The sequence below is a fragment of the Marmota marmota genome, unplaced genomic scaffold, assembly GCF_001458135.2.
Source record: "Marmota marmota marmota unplaced genomic scaffold, marMar, whole genome shotgun sequence".
Classification (NCBI taxonomy): domain Eukaryota; kingdom Metazoa; phylum Chordata; class Mammalia; order Rodentia; family Sciuridae; genus Marmota; species Marmota marmota.
Window position 1 is genome coordinate 23,844,333 of NW_025999853.1, and position 20,879 is coordinate 23,865,211.

A 20,879-nucleotide genomic window follows, 5' to 3' on the forward strand; every position below is an offset into this window, starting at 1 on the left:
AGGGATAGAATCAGGATGAATAAATGGATCAATGATAACTACAATTTTGGCCCTGAGTAACTGAAGATAATAAGTGTGTCATCACAAAGAGCAGGAAAAAAAAATGGCAAGGATAAATTTTGGAAGGAAAAAACATTGAGGTAAAGAGTGAAAAATTCAAGAGGTCACTTGAATGTTTCCAAGTATTCCATCTCCAAACACCTGGTGTTTGGACACACTGCACCTGAGATGGGCCTGTGAAACTGCCATTCACCCAGCCTACTCCTGTCCCTATTCATATCCATATGGGGCTGATTAATATGGAGCACGCCACACCTGCAGTGGGGCTTCAAGGGCAAAACACACTGGTTTCCAGTCAGGGCCTTCAGGCTGACTAATCCTGTCTTAATCCCACTCAGTCAGCATGAAACAGCCTTCCCTTTAATGATTCTTTAATTATTACCTTTGGTTGATATTGCTTTTGTATAGTACCATAACTTCCATTAGATGATGTTTCTTTTTGTGTAAAGATTGTGTTATTTTTACCTTTTTATCTCCTAGGGAACCCTATATAGAATACTTTTATAAATACTGAAGTTCAAGAAAATGTTTTATCATTTAAAAAATAAAATTGATGGTTTTGGTGCAGATAAATGATCAAAATCAAGAATTCTCAAAATTTGAGGGGTTAAAATCACATAATAAATATTTTAGGTTTTGCTAGCAATAATGTCACAACTCCACTGCTCACTCTGTCATTGCCTATGAAAAGAACCATAGACAATACATAATGAAATGCGCATGGCTGTATTCGATAAAACTTTATTTACAAAAACAGTAGGAGGACCAATTATAACCAGGTATTATTTTTCAGATCCACTTGATCTTGACTAATCAGAGTAGATTTAAACTTTAATTATCTAGATTTCTATATTGAGAAAATTATTTTTATTTACTTCTCTAAAACTCCCTTCCTCCTGTCACCCTCTTCCAAATTACAAAAGAAAGAAAGACAGACTGACTTAACACCTATTATGTTGAACCTTTAGGTTTCAAAATGAAAGATTCAGTCCAGGACCTGACTGAAAAACTAGTAAAAAGAAAGAATTCTGCTGTTGCAAAGGGTGCACTAGATTCTGCAGAAGCATCAAGAGTGGGCTCCCATTTGCAGCTGGGGTCAGGGCATTGGGTTTATTCAGAGGGAATCAGGGAATTTTCCTAGGGGAGCAACATTTGAAGCATAGTAAGAGTTAATCAGATGGATAAGAAGAAGAAAAAAAAAGTATTTCAGGACAAGGAAACAGGTTGTCAAAAGACCCATAGTCACAATATAAGCACTGCTGATCCAATCTAGCCATCAACAGGGTGATATATGTGTCAAAATGCTAGATGTGTCAGAGATTGGCATGGCAATAGGAATGACTCATTCCATGTATATAGTAAAGAATTCTTGGCTATAACTTGGAGGGGTCAAATCATGGAAGAAAGCCTAGGAATGGGGAGAAGAAAGTGAAAATAAGAAAGAAAGAAAAGGAGAAAGATTTAAAATGAAAGCCTTGAGCCTCATTTACATATTTTAATCAAGTGAATTACAAAACTAGATTTGTAGTTTAAAAGAACAGCAGCTTAGTAATCTTGTAGGGTACAAATGTGATGTGGACAACATTTTATAATAATGTGATATGTAATAGCTTACTACAGCAATATATAGTAAAACCATTGTCTGAATTGCAATAGTGAAGAAGGTGATGAGGGCAGATATTTTGGACCTTTAATAACTAGGATAAAACAGACATAGTGCCTGCAGATGAGAGAGACAGAGGCAGGGCGTCATGATTGTATTCAGTAAGAGAAAATCAAGAGATAAAATCGTTTGGAATGTGACAGAAGGTGATGAATTAGTTTTGATGTGTCAAATTTGAAGTCCCCCTGGTTATGCAAACACAACTATATAGATATGAAAAGGGAAATTGGAAATATGGGTCTGGAGTTCAAGGCCAATATAATTAGACTTTCGAACTATCCTCCAGTTGGTTGATATTGGTGTGGGTATCACACTGAACAAGAAGAATGTGTATGATAAGAGAAAAAATGAGTTAGCCCAAATCCTTGGGGATGGCAGCTGCATCCATTACTACTTTCAGCATGGAAAAACACCTCCAAACTTAGTTGCCTAAAGTATTAACAATATTTTTCATGACTCTGTGGGTTGGCAGGGGTGGATTTTCTACTGGTTTCCTGGGCTCTCTCAGGAGCAGCTGGTTGGGGGTAGAAAAACTGAGGAGTTGAGATCTCCTTTCTCTCTCTCTCTCTCTCTCTCTCTCTCTCTCTCTCTCTCTCTCTCACCATTCATGGCAGGCTTTTTCATCAATCAGCAGTCTCAGGACAGGATCCTAAAGGGAGAAAGCAGAAGCTATACTTTTTTGAAATTTGGGCTTCAGAATTTGTACAACATGGCTTTTGCCACATTCTTTTGGTCATCAAAATCTCAAATTCTAATAAAGTGGTGAAAAAAATAGACTCTTTTTTTTGATGGGAGGAACTGCAAAGAATTGATGGCCACGTGAATTTTGTCTTGAATGACACTTACACCTGTTAATATGTGGATGAAGAAAGTTCCATCTGGAAACTGGAGAGGAAGATGGTAAAGTAAAGGAAGAATTGCAGGAGAGTGACCTTTTCTCAGCCAAGGATCAGAGGGCCACAAGAATGGGAAGAAGGGGTCACAACACATCATGTAACAAAGAAATCAGGTCAGATCAGTTCTGAAAATGACTACTGAGTTTGGCAGTTAGAAGGTTCCTGATAACTGTAAGTGAGGTATCTCCTTGAGTTAAGCTGGGTAGTGGTCACTTTGTGATGGATTGAAGAGCCCCTAGAAAATGTTCAACAAGAGACAAGGACTATGGATTGCTATTTAAATTTGTGAAGGAAAGATGTTTAGGGGAACATGTGGTTAAGCTGAAGGTTCAGAGCAAAAGGTAGGAAATAAAAAGGAATTTAAGGAAGGATAAATTATGAAGCAAAGTCATAGAGGAGGCAGAGACAGAAAGATTCAGATCATATTAAAGAGTTTAAAACCTAGGGAAGAAAAATGGACATGCAATACTTTTGATATAGGTGCCTGGTGTTCCTTATGGATAATGTTTTCAAGTATCTCTCCTTTTTCTTAACAAAATGATATGACAAGTCCTGGCATACTCTGATTCTCTCAACTATTAATTTGCAGTACTCTTTAGGATATTTATTTGTGAATAATGTGAAAAGCCGATTATTTTAGATGAAGTTTCCATCCAGAAGTATTGCAGTTCCTTACAGAGTATATTCAGAAAATGAAAAGCAGGGATAAAGGAGCTCACCCTCAGATCTCCTGGATAATTCAAATTCCTGTTTATTTCAGGTGTTATTCAAAGATGCCTGTAATTCTCAGAGCTCATTTAAAAAGTGAAGAGCAGGTGGCTGCAGGCAGATACAAGCTTAAAATCACTGTCATTAGGAAATATCTTCAACTATGAAAGCAAACCAATTATGGTTTTGGCTGTCCAAAGGAAAACTAATGCTAATAGTTGAAATAACTACAGCTATCATTAAATGAAATATTTAATGATAACTTTTATTTTAATAGATATGCTTTGTTTTATGAAATATCTCTCTACAAAACATAAATGAGTAAGGAAACTTTACATACTTGCCAGGTATAGGCACAGGTAATACTTAGAAGTAAAGAATAGAATTTCCAATGAGATTAGTTTCTCAGCATTCCATTTGGTAAATACTGCATGTTAAATATTTACATTTTAATTATAATCAATTTCCGGAATTTGAACCAGAGTTTGTTTACTTAACCTCCAGGAGTCTCTAATGCACATTCTTTACACATTCCCTTCCCTTCCTCTGCTTATGGGAGTTATGTGCTTTAGCTACTCTGTGGTTGTGGAATGTCTAGGGCTGTTCTTATCCTGCTTGACTGGTTTATGCTTTTACTTCCTAAAAAATTAGACTGGCATTACTAGAGCATGAAACTGGCAAACACACACACACATGCACACACACATCAAATTTTAATTTTCAGGATAATTTTTTACGTCTTATTTATCAATTTTTTTTACTGTTCCATATTTCTCCATAGAAAAATTGATTTTCTGAAGGGCAACAATTTTGGAAATACTTTAAGAAAAATATTAAGGGTATGTATTTGAAGAAAACTATTTGTTAGCACTATTTTTCATGCTTCACCTATCAAAACGATGATTCGAATTTTCTTAGTGACCTAGAGAAAGATCTGTATTATTAATGGGTGAAGGTTCTGAGTTTACCTCTTCTTAAGACTGGCACTGCTGTGATCCAAGAAATGTTGCTGTTGAGAGCATTTGCTGTACAGTGAGTCAAATCAAATGGACTTAGTTTGTGTGTCAGAACTTCCATGTTATTTGCCTGCTTTATTAACTCTGATTTTAATTAAATTTTATTCTGCATGTGTGTGTGCATTAAAGAAAAAAAAGGGAATCAAGGGCTAAGGTTTTAGCTCAGTGCCAAAGCGCATGCCTCATATATGTGAGGCACTGGGTTGGATCCTCAGCACCACATAAAAATAAGAAAAATAAAGGTATTGTGTATGTTTACAACTAATTTTTTTTAAAAAATGGCCAATCAAAATTTTTACTTAACATTGCTACCTTTTTTTGTTGTTTTTCTGGGGATTTAACCCAGGGATGCTTAACCCACTTAGTCACATCTCCAGCTCTTTCTATGATTTGAGAGAGGGGTTTTGCTAAGCTGCTTGGGGCCTTGCTAAGTTGCTGAGGCTGGCTTTGAACTTGCTATCCTCCTGCCTCAGCCTCCTGAGCAGCTGGGATTACAGGTGTGTGCCACTGTGCCAGGCTAACATTTCTACATCTAATTCATGGATAGCATATTTGCTTTACTTATAATGACTTCAATTTTCCTGAGGTGATCGTGATGATCATTTTTTTTAAGTACATTTTTTGTGTGTGTGAAACAAACTTAAAATAGAATTAAGTGGTCAGTGCCCCTTTTAAAGGTTGGGAACAAGTAAGGAACATTGATGCTTTTGACCTAATAAAAATAGATGGTATAAAGCTTAAAAAAGACCCAGAACACTCTTCTGAACTGTCAATCAATGTGTGTCTTTTTAAAGATTGTGATGGTTTTGATAGAAGAATTCTATCAGCATATTTTTAGAGAGATCTATATAGTCATACCTTGTTTATATAAGAGAAATATTATTTTCTTATTAGAGTGGCTTAAGAAAAAAATCATGGCATATTTCATTTCACATAGTAAAAAACAACTGAATTCGTGTGTTGAAAACATTATACGCAGACCACAAATTTTCTGAAATGTGCCAGGAAGGTCAAATAAGTCTAGGAAATATTCTACACTAGAGTCCTTGTTCAACATTTTGGAGTTTGATAGGATAACGTTGGCATATTAAATGCTCTCAGAATAAGTACAGGATTTCACTGTGCTTACTCACAAATAGGCAAACATTTTTCTGAAGAGTTGGATGGTAAATATTTTAGGATCTGTGAGCCATAAGATCTCATTGTCAACTCCTCAACGTTTTCTTTGAAGAGTAAAAATAACCAGACAGTACATAAATGAATAATCATGACTTTGTTTCAATAAAACTTTATGAACACTAACATTTAATCATATTATCTTCAAAAGTCATAAAATATTCTTCTACTGATCTTAAAACATTTAAAAATGTAAAACAAAAACAACAATCTTAGATCTTAGACCATACAAAGCCAGCCTATGGGCTGGATGGGATCAAAGACCCATAGTGTGCTAACCCTTTTTTAGCCAGATGTTTTCTAAGTTTATCTGAATGAAAAAATACTGATTTATCACAAACTTATAGCAGTCGACTAGTCTAAATAAAAGTGGAAAACAGATTGAACAAGTTATGTCTTCCAATATTTAGTTTCCAAAACTAGCTTTGTATGTTCAGATGTCTAGACAATGTGCCCCATATTTACAAGAAATGTACTGATGTATTCACAAATATGAACCTGGGTTTGCAGTGGTCTTTATTTAACCACAAAATCTTTTCCTTCTCCTTCCCCTTCTCTATCCCCGCCTCCCTCCTTCCTCCTTCTCCTTTCTCCCTTCTTCTTCTCTTTTTCTTATTCACCTTCTCCTCTTTCTCCTCATTCTTTGTCTTCATCTTTCCAGAGCAGAAAAGGAACTAGCAATTACTGAGTGCTAATTGTGTATGAATCACTGACACAAAACCTTCATGTATATTATCTCATTTGATATTTATTATAGTCCTGTGAATTTTGTGTTATTTAGATGAGAAAACTGAAGCCTACAAATATAAGTATCTTCCTCAAATAATTTTAAAATAAATGACAATCAGTCTATACAGCAGAATATGAATTGGTAATAATCATTTATATCATGGGGAAGAGTTAATACTTGAATATGATATGTTAAATAATCATTTATATCATGGGGAAAGAGTTAACACTTTAATTTTAAATAAAATTAGTAAGTGTGAAATGATCTTTACTTACTCATCTATAAAATAACATAATTATACTATATCCTTCATTTTGGGTGATGAGTATTAAATGAACAAAGAATATGAAAATCAATTATAATAGGCAAAGGACATAGAAAATACCTACTAAATGTTGGTATTGTGATATAAAAACAATGTATATGAAAAAAGGTATTAAGGAAATAAGTATTTCTCTAGGTGCTATAATAAATAAGTTACTTTGAATTTTCTTGTCCGAAATCATGTTTAATTAATTTTATGATCAACATGAAGTATAATTAAGAATGAGTAAGATTTTTTTTAATGCTTAGCTTAACAGACTGTGGGCTGGATATGATTAAAGGTCCATATAGTATGCCAACCTTGTAGTTAAAGTCCATCTGAAGTACATTACATATCTTTTTAGTTTCACAGTAAATTAAACTGCAAAGTAATTTTATAGGTACTTCTTAAAGAAGTACAAAAAAACTCAAGAAACCAGAATCCCATGAATGAAGGAGTCTCCTGATTGCCAAGAAAGTCAATCTTTCAATATTACATTGACAGTTGATCTGCATGAATTTATAATACATCAAAGTAGATGATATGTATTGCTTTAAATTTTTCTTATGATGCCACAGTCTTTTTTTCTTTTTTCAAAAAGCTCACATGCTTGACTTGGATTTATTTTGTTTGCAGAGGAAATATATATAATAGACTTAATAGAGAATTTGACAGTGGTCTGGTTCAGTTTAACTCATTTATCCAAACTTAATTTAATCTCTTGTACCTCTTTTTCTTAATCTGTATAAAGGATTGACAATAGGAACCTATTTGATAGGATTGTGATGAAGATTGAGTTTATGTGTAGAAAAACACATACAACAATGGCAGGCAATGTAATGGGCATGTAAAAAATTTGAGCTATTATTGTTCAGTATGTCCTTTCATCTGTCCTCCACTGCTCTTTTCTCTCATCATGTTACTATTAAGCCCTGTTGCTCAACTACCAAGCCTACAATAATCACATTAACCCATAAGTTCAATAGGTCTACCTCACAAACATGATTCAAATCCAGCATCTTTCTTCCACGTCAAATCCTTTGAACCTCTAACTCAATCTGACTTTCTACAAAGAGCTGTTGGAACTGAGGGCCTTGAGACAACGTCTTATTTTTTCTTTATTAAATTATTTATTATTCTAATTTGTTATACATGATGGTTGAATGCAATTCATTTCATACGACACATATAGAGCACAATTTTTCAAGTCACTGGTCGTACACAATTCATGTCTTCATACAGGATTTAGGGTAATGATGTCTAACTCATTCCACCATTATTCCTACCACCTTGCCCCCTCCCTTCCCCTCCTTTCCCTTTGCCCTATCTAAAGGTCCTCCATTCCTCCCATGCTCCCCTCATGGCCATTTTGAGTCAGCATCCTCATATCAAAGAAAACATTCGGCCTTTGATTCTTTGGGATTGGCTTACTTCATTTTGCATTATGTTCTCCAACTCCATCCATTTACCTGCAAATGTCATGATTTTATTCTCTTTTAATGCTGAGTTATGTTCCATTGTGTACATATACCAAATTTTCCCTAGCCATTCATCTACTGAAGGGCATCTAGGTTGGTTCCACTATTTAGCTCTTATGAATTGTATTGCTGTAAACATTGATATGGCTCTGTCCCTGTAGTATGCTGTTTCTAAGTCTTTTGGGTATAAACCTAGGAGTGGGATAGCTGGGTCAAATGATGGTTCCATTTGAGTCAACTTCTATGTCTTTTGATTATTTAATACAATTTATTATTTATCTTTTCATAACTTTTATAACACATTTGTTCAGAGTGTATCTCATTACTTACAGTGTTTAATATAGTCTTGAGCTTTTAAAATCTCTTTCTCTAAACATCTTATTTTCCCTTCCCAGCTATAGAAAAATGCCCTGGATATCAAGATATTTTTTTTAACCTTCCTTTTTTTTTTTTTCCTGAGTACTCAAGCACATTTTGTAAAACTAAAGTTCCATTAAAATTGAATGTTGAAGCAAATTATAATAATTCATTCATATGCTATAATTAAAAATGGACAGCTTATTTGGAGGTAAACTAACTTATATCGATTACTTTGACTTATGTACAAACTTTCTTTAAAAAATGAAAGATTTAAGTATATATTTTACCAATTTCATTTCTAAATTTGTTTATTTTTGAATCATCCTTTCCTTTTATTGGGAAGCCAATTGGTCATGTTCTACACAACTATATATTGATATCTTATATAATAATAATGAAATTATAATTAGTTTATTAGATTAATTATAATTGCATTATGGTAGACTATGATTCTTAGAAAAATGTACTATCAAATTTAGAAATCTGGTATTTCGGTTTGAAATAACTGTGTCATTTCATTTAACTCTTCAGCATCATAACTGATTATTTATGGCATCCTAAACACTTGAAACTTCATAATTAAAATACAGCTAGGTTTGTAAATTACAATACCACTGTACAACCTTGGGCATAGAGCTTAAAAATAATTTAGTGAACTTGTTCTTTTCTCAAACTCATCTATTCTCTTTAATTTATTAGATTATTTACTTAAAGCAATGTGAATTTCTACAAATTATCACCACATTTGAGCCTGAAATAAATACACTGAAGTCAGACCTCGTCTATTATTGTATGGCTCTCCTTCATATTATCATTTTGAATCTGGCATTGTGAAGTAAATTCTAAGCATTATTTGCTGACATGTTTTAAAAATTATATCTATGTACAGTGAAGTGTTAAAGGGGTCAGTCAGCTTGTCCTTATTCATCATGATACTCTGTGATTTGTTTTGGAGAAATGTTCTGAAGAAGGGACTGTCTTGGAAAGGTTTTCATAACTGTCATAGTCATTTATATTCTCCTTTAAAAATATGACTGTTTTCTGAGTCTTTAAAATATTTTTCTTGCTATATCAGATTATTCCTTAATTTTTATTTTTGTCATTAAAATTATTTTGCATTGCATTTATCAGAATATTAGAACATATAGATGAATAATATGCATTCAATTCTCCATGTGAGGTTTCCCTATTTCTGGTGTCAACTATAAATTGAAAATATCAGAAAAAGACTTGCATTTGTACTGACATGTACACCTCTTTCTTTTTCTTATGTCATTATTCTCCAAACAAGACACCATAACAGACATTTACATGGTTGCATTTTATAATATAATACCAGTGGTCTAGAAATGATTCAAATTATATGGGAAGATGTGTATAGGTAACCTGGGCATCCTTAGATTTTGGTTCCTTGTAAGGAGGGGTCTTGAAATCAAGCTCTATGGATACTGATAAATGACTTAAGGTTGTACTAATTCTGTTTTAGTTCCTTGCTAAGACTTCAAATTGTATAGTAATAACATGGTAAAATAAGCTTATATCTACTAAGGAGTACATGAGATTGAGACAAAAATTTTAAATTTACTTTTAATTGGTACATTAATATTTTATATAATAGTGGGATTCATTGTAACATACTTATATACACATATAAAATAATTTGGTGCCTTAGCACCTTTTCTTTTTATTTTTTTAAATTTTTTTAAAAAATTGTTTTAGTTGTTGATGGACCTTTATTTAATCAACGTATTTATATGCGGTGCTGAGAATCGAACCCAGTGCCTCACACATGATCAGCAAGTGCTCTACCACTGAGCCACAACTCCAGCCCCTCTCCTTTTTCTTGCCTCCTTTCTCTCCTGGTCTCCATCATTTATGTTTCTGGTCTCCCTTCTATTTGCATGACACTCTCCCATTTTGTCCCATTTTTTTTCACTTTAGCTTTCATATGAAAGAAAAACTGACCCTTGACTGTCTTGAGTCTGGCTCATTTTGCTTATATAATACTCTCAAGTTCCATCTATTTTCATGCCAATGATATAATTGTATTTTTCTCTCTGGTTGAATAAGACTCCATTGTGCATATATACAACACGCTCTTTATCCTTGAGTTCAAAATTTTAAAGAAATTTATTATAAGTTAAGAAAATACTGGAAATACAATTCTCATTTCCTTATGAGATGAAACTTTGCTGTGAAATGCATTTATTTACATTCTAATGCAAGGATAAAACCATTCTGTGACACTATATTACCTTAATCAGAGGCTGATAAAATGTAGATTATTAGTAACCTTCTGCTTTTATCAATCAGAAGACACAAATCACCAGATTTTGGGGGAAGAGGGAGAAGGTGTACAAAATTGTTTCCCAATTCATGTGAATCATAATGGTTTTAAGATGGTATTAGATTCCAGATTGTCTTCTGAACAACCAAAGCAGGGTTATGTGATATTCTGGGTAGTTTTACTGCTAAGTGTATCACAAAGCTGTCTTTGATTTACCTGGTCCTGTTGTTCATGTGTACAACTCACCCAGCAATGACTAAATGAGAGAAGATTTTTAATTTCTATATTATTACTCACAGTTGTCTCTGGGGATTTCTCTTCCGTCCTCTAAAGACTGTAGGTATTGTCTTTCCCTAAACACTGAGCACCTAGAAATCCGCCTTCTTAACTCCAGTCTTTTCTTGTCCCTTCTATCCAGAGCAGAATGGATAACAAGGAAGGAGTAAGAGAAAGATGCAATGATAATCCATTCTGCTAAAACCCAACTCACACCACCACCCTGGCATTTCACTAGTGTCTTTGTCCATTCCCATCACACAATATCATCCACATGTCTTTTCACCCAATCTATTTTTTAACATTTTTTAATTTTAATCTTTCCCATATTTTTTTGTTGGCGCATTATATTTGTACATAATGGTGGGATTTGTTTGTACATACATTCATATATGCACAAAACATCACAATATAATTTGGCCAATATCATTCCCCAGAATTTACCCTTTCCTTTCCCTCCTGTCACCCATAGTCCTTTTCTTCTACTCTACTGATCTTCCTTTAATTTTCATGGAATTCCTCCTACCCACATTTCTTTTCCTTTTTTTTCTCTCTAGTTTCCACATATGGGATAAAACACATGACCCTTGACTTTGGCTTATTTTGTTCAACATAATGTTCTCAAGTTCCTTCCATTTTTCCTGCCAATGACATAATTTCAGTTTTCTTCATGGCTAAATAAAACTCCATTGTGTATGTAACCCAAATTTTCTTTATTCATTCATCCATTGACGGATACACAGGCTGGTTCCATAGTTCGACTATTATGAATTCTGATGCTATAAACATAGGTATGCATTTATTACTATGGTATGATGATTTTAATTCTTTAATTAAATTTAGTTCTTTAGTAGAGAAAAGGAAACAGGAAGCAGAGGAGGAAAAGGGGAAGTTCTGAGGACTGAATTAGAACAAATTATATTTTGTGCTTTATAATTTGGTCAAAATGAATCTTAATGCTATGTATAACTAAAAAGAACCAATAAAAATTAATTCTTTAATTATTTTATTTCTTGTCCCTTCTATCCTTCTGTCCCTTTAGGACAAATACCAAGGAGTGGTATAGTTGGGTCATATGGTGGTTTTATTCTTAGTTTTGTAAGGAACCTCTTACTGATTTCCACAGTGGTCGTGCTAATTTATAATCCCACCAACAGTGTGAAAGTGTTTCTTCTTTCCCCATATTCTCTTCAGTATTTATTATTATTTGTGTTCTTGATGATTGCCATTCTGACTAGAATGAGGTGAAAACTCAGTGTAGTTCTGAGTTGCATTTCCCTAATTGCTAATGATGTTGAACAATTTTCATATATTTCTTGGCCATTTGTATTTTTTTATTTCAAGAAGAGTCTGTTTAGTTCCTTTGCCCCTTCAATAATTTTTGTTGTTAAGTTTTTGTTTTCTTTGTATATTCTGGATATTAATTCTATGTCAAAAGAGTAGCTAACAAAGGTGTTTTTCCCATTCTATGAGTTCTCGCTTCGCACATTTGTTTCCTGTGCAGTGCAGAAGCCTTTTAATTTGATGCCATCCCATTTATTAACTCTTGGCATTATTTTTCAGAGCTTTAGGTGTCCTGTTGAGAAACTCATTGTATGTGCCTATGTTGGAGTGTTCACCCTACATTTTCTTGTAGAGGTTGCATTGTTTCTAGTTTGATTCCTAGGGCTTTGATCCATTTTGAATTGGATTTTATGCAGAGAGATAAGGGCTTCCTCTCATTCTTCTAAATATGGATAACCAGTTTCTCTAGAATCAATTGTTTAAAAGTCGGTCTTTTTTTAAATATATGCTTTTGGCAACTTTGTCAAGAATAAGATGACTCTATTGGTGTGGGTTTGTCTCTGTCTTCTATTCTGGGTCTGTTTTTATTTCTTAGTGAGGAAGGAAGATTTACTATCCTGTCAACTGAGTTTTTCTAGAACAAAAATTGCCCTGTTCTGGATGTATGTATTTTTACAGTAATGAAATGTAAATAACAATATTCCTTAGAACCATCTCTGAGTCCAATTGGGCTGGATCAACAGTAACAACCATAAAGATTGGCTATTTAATGAAAAATAACAACAAAACAAGTTTCTGTATTTTATTAAATGTCTGCTTTCATCAACACTCATATTAAACTATTTAAGATCAGTATTTTTTCCCTTTTATTTGTTAATTTATCTCTCATGCATGTTTTAGTCAGATTTTTCTTTACAGTGACCAGGGCTTCAGACAAAAACAACACAGAAGAGAGGAAATTTATGACAGTTTCAGAAATTCTTCCTCACCTCAGGCTTAAAAGCTATGGAGTGGGTTGTCTACATTAATGACCTTTATCCATTAGATGCCAGCAATACCTGTAGGCCTGACTTGAGAACTGAAATGCCTAAACATTACCAAATATCTCCTTGAGGTTTAAGTCTCTCTTTGTAGAGAATGACAGAGAATCTTCAGTTTAAAGAATAAGTAATAGTAATAGTAATAAAAAGGAAGAACAGACTTGTCTGTGTAGCTGGCCAGGACTGATATGCTTCCAAAGCTTCACACTACTTAATTCTTCCAATCATTCAATCATTCAAATCACAGTTTCCTGGCACAGACACCACAATATGTGAGCATGTAAAAGTTCTAACTCTGATTTCCAAGCATGAAGTCTGTGTGTGTGGGTGTGTGTGTGTGAGAGAGAGAGAGAGTGTGTGTGTGTGTGTGTGTGTGTGTACATATGGGCATGTTCATGTGCTAAAGATCAAACTCAGGGCCTTATGCATGCTAGGCAAGCACTCTACAACTGACCAACCTCCATCCCCTGTCCTCAAGCATGAAGTCTTATTCTACAGAGTCTAACACTGAAAGTGTTTCACTGAGAATCATCCCTATGCATGGTAGCATTTGCTATCTCATTTTCCAGGCTGGCTTAGGAAAGAAAGAATAGTTAATGTAGTTTTTTTTTTGAAAAATATATTCAGGGTTCTGAATATTTTTATACGTATCTATAGAATGCAATCGATTATTCTTTTTTTTTTCTCATGCATGTTTTAGTCAGCTTTTCCTTTACTGTGACCAGGGGACCTGACAAAAACAACACAAAAAGTACAGAGTTTGCGAAGTATGTTTTGGAAACTAATTATTTTTAATATTCTTAGTATTTTGAAAGTGGGATCACTATGAAATCGTTATCATGCATTTATACCTCAAATTTTAGTTAAAGTTTAATGTCTACCTTATACAAGAAAGGAATGCTGCTCTTTTATTGATTCTCTTGCATTGTAACTTCAATGCCTTTTTCCTCTGGACAACTGACTGAAGAAGACTGAATTTTATCCATTTATATTCATTTTCTTAGGCTTCATTCATAATTCCTTTTCTATAAATACCTATTTTGTTGGATTTTCAATTTGGCTTTGCAGTATCAAAACCTGATACTTTTTATCTTAAAAACTTCAAGATTTACATTGTTAATTTATTCCCTGATGCTTTGTGCATATTAATAATGTAATAGATGATATGTTGAAAGACTATTAATTGTACAAATATTGCATTTTTAATTGTTAGGTAACTCCATTCAGTGATTTGTATAGTCTTAAAATTAGTTATTAAAGGAGGAAATTTTTTTAACTCCTGATGATAATAAAACCAATGTAAAAAGTCTCATATTCAGTTTTATGCTATTAATTCACAGTGAACATGGAAAAGCCACCGCAAATTGGGCTTACAGAAGTTGTTAAGATTTCATTTAGTGTATATATCCACTTAATTTTATGAAAGATATTCCAAAAAGAAAACACATGAACAATGAAATGGTAGAAGAGTAATCAGGTATATACATCTCTTTTCAAGGAAGTATGCATATTAGAACAAATAATCATAATCAGAGAGTTACAAGTCAATGAAAGATGGAAAATATGCTTGGTTCATTTATGAAGCAAAATATTTTGGAAAGTAAAAAAAGTAAATATTTATGATTTTAAATGTCTATACAGAGTTATATTGGTAGTGTACATGCAAAAGAAAAATTGGTTGAAAAGGTAGAAAATATTATGGAATAGGTTAGAAAATACTGGTAAAATAGTATCGTTAACTACTGTTGTGAGTTCAAGAAGGCTACTGAGTAAGAATACAAAAACACCTTTCTCTAAGTAATAATATTGATAATTTTGTTATTGTGGTTAAACATCTGTATTTATACCATATATTTTTACAATGGACAAAGCTCTTTTACTCTTTCTACTTGATATTTGCAGCAGTCTTTTAAGGAAATATTAGTGAAATACATGCACATTGCAGTATTACAGTTGCTGGTACATGGGATTAGAAAAAATTAACTTAATTCAAAATGTCTGTTAATGGTGGTTAATATGACATTTAAAATTTACATTTCAACTTTGGTTATTTTCACTATTTTTGCATATATTTACAAATGAATCTCATGAATGTTGAGGAGAGAAAGAAGTCAACAAATTAAATAAGAGTATATGCTATAAAATGATGAATCTTTATTTTCTTCAGTATACATATTAATAATTTCAAAAAATTATGATTATAGATAATTTTAAAATAAAATTCAACAGAAGTATGCTAAGTTACAAAACAATATTTCTGAGAACCATGTTTAATATTATCACATTAAATATAGTATTAAAACACATATATAAGAATATTATGTGCATGAGAAATGTTATTAATTTTTGGTACATAATTATACCTCTATGATAATGGGTTTGGAATCTGTAATAAAATCTGTTGAATAACATTTTAAATCACTTTTAATTCAGTTTTCATTTACCAAAACATAGTAAAAGATAATTGCATGAAATAATTATGTGTTGCTGGGAATCAGTTTAGATATGACTACAAGTGTAATTTTTTGTTATTAGCCATTTTTTAAAAAACAAGCTAGTTACAGTCAGTTCAAAACACAACTATGATATTTTTCAAATTTTCAAAATATTAATTTCATTGTAAAAATTCATTATATTACTGATTACGGTATGTTAATTAAAACCAAAATGTAAGATACACTACTTAACATTATGCAAGGCAATATTTTAAATAAATATTGTTATTTATTAGTTACTTTTGCCTGCTTAAAGTAGACATCTGGTAAATTATCTTGTTCTATGTGATCATGTAGATAACTGATTCAAATCTTTCTAGCCATATCGTTTATCCAAGAAACATCATGGATAATAAGATGTTAGGAATGCAAGTATTATACTTTTAAACCATGACTTGACTGGATTTTGGCATATGAAATTTCATATCTATTTGCAAATCACAGGAATGAACAGTTATTCAATTAAGCTAAAATTCCAAATTTAACTGGTGTGAATTAAATTTGAGTATGAGGGTCTCTTTATTCTTATACATGTACAATTTTTATTGTTTTTAATCTGTAACACAGAACTATTACATTTGAATCCTTTAATCTATGTAGTCTTTTATTTTAAAACCAGTGAACTTATAACTAACCTATACTTGGAAATAGCTATTGTATTTCTGTATAACCTCCCAACAAGATGTCCATCTATTGGTTACTCTTTCCCAGAGTTTCAACAGAGGACCCCTTCCAGAGCCACTGTCCATATTAACCTGAGCATCTATCATCAATCTCCTTGTCCCTGTTCCCTCACTATTAAAGACTCAGATACATGGGACTTTGAATACTTGGCTTTAGACTAGATGTTCAAACAGAAGAATGGTACAGTTAAAGGAAGGCATACTTGTATTTTACCTAAAAGTGTTCAAACCAGGACTTTGATTATAGCTGGGGAAATAGTAATTCTATGGGAAAAACATATACTTAATTAATTAAAAATAACCATTGACATGTAATCTGTTCATAAATTGTGAAATTGTTATAAGATGGTAGGTTATTCTAATATATTTTCAGGGATTAGTACTAGACTAGCATCAAATCCAGAACTGGAAGAAATGTTCCTACTTCCTAACTTTGTCACTTTAGGCAAGTTGTTAGTCATTCTTTGTCTCAGTTCTCTCATCTGTAAAACAGGGATGATGTTTGTATATGTTGCATTAAAATCAGAAGGTCTGTGTCTCAAGCAATAGATATGAATCCATTGGATAAGAACTGTTTATTACATTATATTACATGACTAACTAAATTTTCTGGTCTGTTTGTATCTTTAACCTTTTGTTACATGTGTGTTTATAGATGTCACTACTTTTACTAGAAGTACACTTTCAAAGGTTGGGAAAGGAACATCTATTTTATTTAGTCCCAATTCTAATGTTAAATTATTTTACTCACCCCAGATGATTAGGTTTTCTTGGGGGCTGTGATCAAATAAAAACTATTATTTCTTTAAAGGAATGGTGATTTATTATTTCTAAATCAGCTTAATTTTGAAGAATATTTATTTTCTCTCCTTTTTATATTTTTATTGATTTTTTTTTACTTTATTAAATATGCTGAGGACCTCCAGTCTGTCAGTCTAGCATTAGGGCATCACTAATATAACAAGAAACTTAGCACTGGAACTGAAATTAAATGAAATGTTACCTTCCCAACCATATCCCTGTTTCCTACAATATGCCAAAGATACTGTCCCATAAATCATATGTGTCTGTACCATGCACATTTCTCATGACAGTACCAGCCACAGAGGAGGTGCTCAGAGGATATTTGTTGATTGAATAGACAGAAAGTCAGAGCCATATTATAAAATAACTATAGTTTTCAAACTCCTAAGCATGCTATAAAATAGACTCTAGACATGATGAAGCATATGCTAGTTGTGGGAGATTTACTGCCTAAATTCTGTAATGAATGGTCATTACTTTTAAATGTGTTCCCTCAAATAACAGAAGTTTGGAAAATTACTTGGTTTGAGTGATCATTGTAAAAATTCTAGGAAATATGTAGTAATAGCTGACCTGAATATGTGAGGACTCTGTATAGACTTCTAAAAACTTAAAAAGAAAGACCTGGAGCCAATGAGATTGTGAGGTTTTTAATAAAGGCATCAGTTGTCTCATATGTAACATGGAATTAATCACATGTTTCTTGGCTGTGCATCATGACCATAGTGCTACTTATCTACAGGAGTTGAAAACTAGCAGGCCTCTAGGGGAGGCAATATATACAAGAAATATGGTCCTTACAGAGCAGGAAGCATTCTAATTGGAATAAGTATCAGGAAATTGCCACATATACAAATATTGTTATTCTACTATTCAAAAGGTCACTGCTGCTGAAGGTTCAAATTTCTAGTGCAGGGGGTTAAGAATTTAAGTCATGTGTCATCCGTAGCTATAGATCCACAACTGATGGCCTTCTCCCCCCCATAGAAAAGAACAAGACACGAAGACTACTCTGAGAAGACAACAGGAAGGACTTTTGAATATATGAGAGATTCCTCAACTAAAGAAGATGTCAAGACCACTCAGAAAAATTTTATTACCGAATCAGCTTAGGAACAATATTATGGTTTTTCAAAGGCACAGAAGGCAACATATTCAGGGATACATTCTTCCATGACTGGCCACTGGGAGAAGTCCTTCCCTGACCAGCTGAGTACTCTAAGGGGACACTCTACTTTCATTGCTGTCACAATTTATGTGATAAAGTTCTTTTAAAAAGTAGTTTTTTTCCAATTAAATCCATGTGCCTAAATAAATCATCACATTTATAAATTTGCTTTTACAGTATATCGGTTAGGACTGTAGACCCTGGAACCTATTTTCTTGATTGAATTTGAATCCTCACCAGTACTACTGTGTGACCTTAGGCAAATTGCTAACATCCCCAGAGTTTCCTAATAGGTAACATGAGATTAATGTTATTAACTACAATACAGAATGGTTGTGACTAAATAACTTAATATATACAAGAACTGAGAACAGTGCCTAGAATATTTTAAATGCTTTCTATTTGATAGTGAAAATCTTCAATGATGTATATTTTAATAGGACTTTTTTTTTAAGAGTTTATCCCTAAGCACTAAAAAATAGCATAAAGATGTCTTTGGTTTAAACACAACAGCTAATAGCATCATTATCTAAGGTTGATATTTAATTTTGATTTTTAATTTAATTTCACTATTATTTATGAAAAGTTCATATGAAATTAGTTTGAATTTAACATGCAGTAAATACAGAGTTTGAGTACTGCTTTTCAAATCATCCAAATAAGTTTATGCCTAATTAAATGATAAAAAACAATTTATAGTAATTTTGAATATTGCATACAATGATTAAAATATATCAAAGTGAGGATTTACTTAGAGCTAATTTATGCAATGTATCCATAATACAGAGAGTAGTTGGTATCAGTTCCTTTGAGAACATGTTTATTTTTGTTTAGAACATTTTAATGTAATGTTTTTGTACTATTGTACTATTTTTAGAACATAAAAAATAATTTAACCTCATTTTTTTACTGTTAAGAATCATCAAATGAAGAATTACAAACATTGTCCCAATACCACACTTACTTCAAAATAGATTATCATCACATTCTGAGTCATTGAATGCAAAACATTGTGTAAGAGAACATTAAAAACTCAGTGTGGATTGTGAGTAACCACTTATAAAGTGGCTAAATTTTACTGGCTGCTCTTCATTAGGAGCTAGACCTAATCTTTTATATTTCTTGGTGTTGTTGATTTATTCTTCCCCCTTTAGTAGTCACTTTGTTTTCACCTCAGGAGTAGGTATAATAATTAGCTCATTTAAAATAAATGTGATAACATAAGATCAGTCACTATTGCTACTAAAATATAAGCCCTATAAATTCTTAGTGGTGAAAAAATTCTAGAAACTAGGAAAATCATCTTCAGTGTGTGCTTCATGGAGTCATATGCTTTGAGGATATTATATAAATAAAGCAATAAATGAGTTTGACTTAACTTTTACAAGAAGACAGTTTCTACTCAAAACATCTTATGTCAGCATAAATCATATTGGAGTATAATTTATTTCATCTCTTTTGTTTCTTAGCAAAACCTATTATGAAAGACATAATCAGTTTCATTTATAGTCTCGATGGGAAGTATGATCTTGCAAATTCTCCAATAAGAATGGCTTAGAAATCATGGCACTTCCTTGCTTCTCTTACTCAAGGAAACTGTTTTTCCCTCTAGAAAACTATTTTTCTCCTCAGCATTGTCACTTGAATATGGTTTGTCCCCCAAAACTTCAGGCAGTAGGTTAATCTCAATGCCATGTGCTAATTGTATTTAGAAAGTGGAAGCTGATTCCATTCATGATGCCAGAGATGAGTCATTGGAAAGTAATTAGGATTAAATAAAGTCATTGTGGTCAAGTTACCATGATTTTATTTTAGTGGCTTTATAAGAAAAGAGAGAGAGAGAATACATATACATGTGCAAGCTTGCCATCTCTTGCCATGTGATGTTCTGTGCCATCTCCCAAGTCTGTAAACAAGACCATTATCAGATACAGAGTCTAGACCTTGCACCTCCAAAATAACCTCTTCTGTTTTTTTTTTTTTTTTGATAAAGTAGGTCGTCTCAGGTATTCTGTTGTGATAATAGAAAACAGACTAATGCATCCTCTCCCAGTTTTTATAAGAGAAAGTACTATCAAAACAATATGTATATGTATGTTCCAACTCTGACCCCTTCCTACTATGTTCATTGATAAAATTCTGCTCCAAGATACCATTATCTTTCTTCTAGACTGCTTCAATAAGCTTCCAACTTAGCCCTCCTCCCTCTATTTTTCTTTTTATTTATTTATTTATTTATTTATTTAATTTTTTATTGTTGGTTGTTCAAAACATTACAAATTTCTTGACATATCATATTCCACACTTTGATTCAAGTGGGTTATGAACTCCCACCTTCACCCCATACACAGATTGCAGAATCACATCAGTTACACATCCATTGATTTACATATTGCCATACTAGTGTCTGTTGTGCTCCGCTGCCTTTCCCATCCTCCACCCTCCCCCCTC

General features: G+C 32.8%; 1 long non-coding RNA gene across 1 annotated transcript in view; it reads right to left on the minus strand.

The window, feature by feature from the left end:
* Positions 1–6,059: 6,059 nt before the first annotated feature.
* LOC125617171 overlaps positions 6,060–20,879 on the minus strand; it is an 18,346-nt gene continuing 3,526 nt past the window's right edge. Inside the window, exons 3-4 of the long non-coding RNA XR_007348073.1 lie at positions 14,234–14,239; positions 6,060–6,070 (exon numbers count right to left, since the gene is read on the minus strand). This is a non-coding gene — a long non-coding RNA (uncharacterized LOC125617171). The remainder of the gene's footprint in view (positions 6,071–14,233; positions 14,240–20,879) is intronic.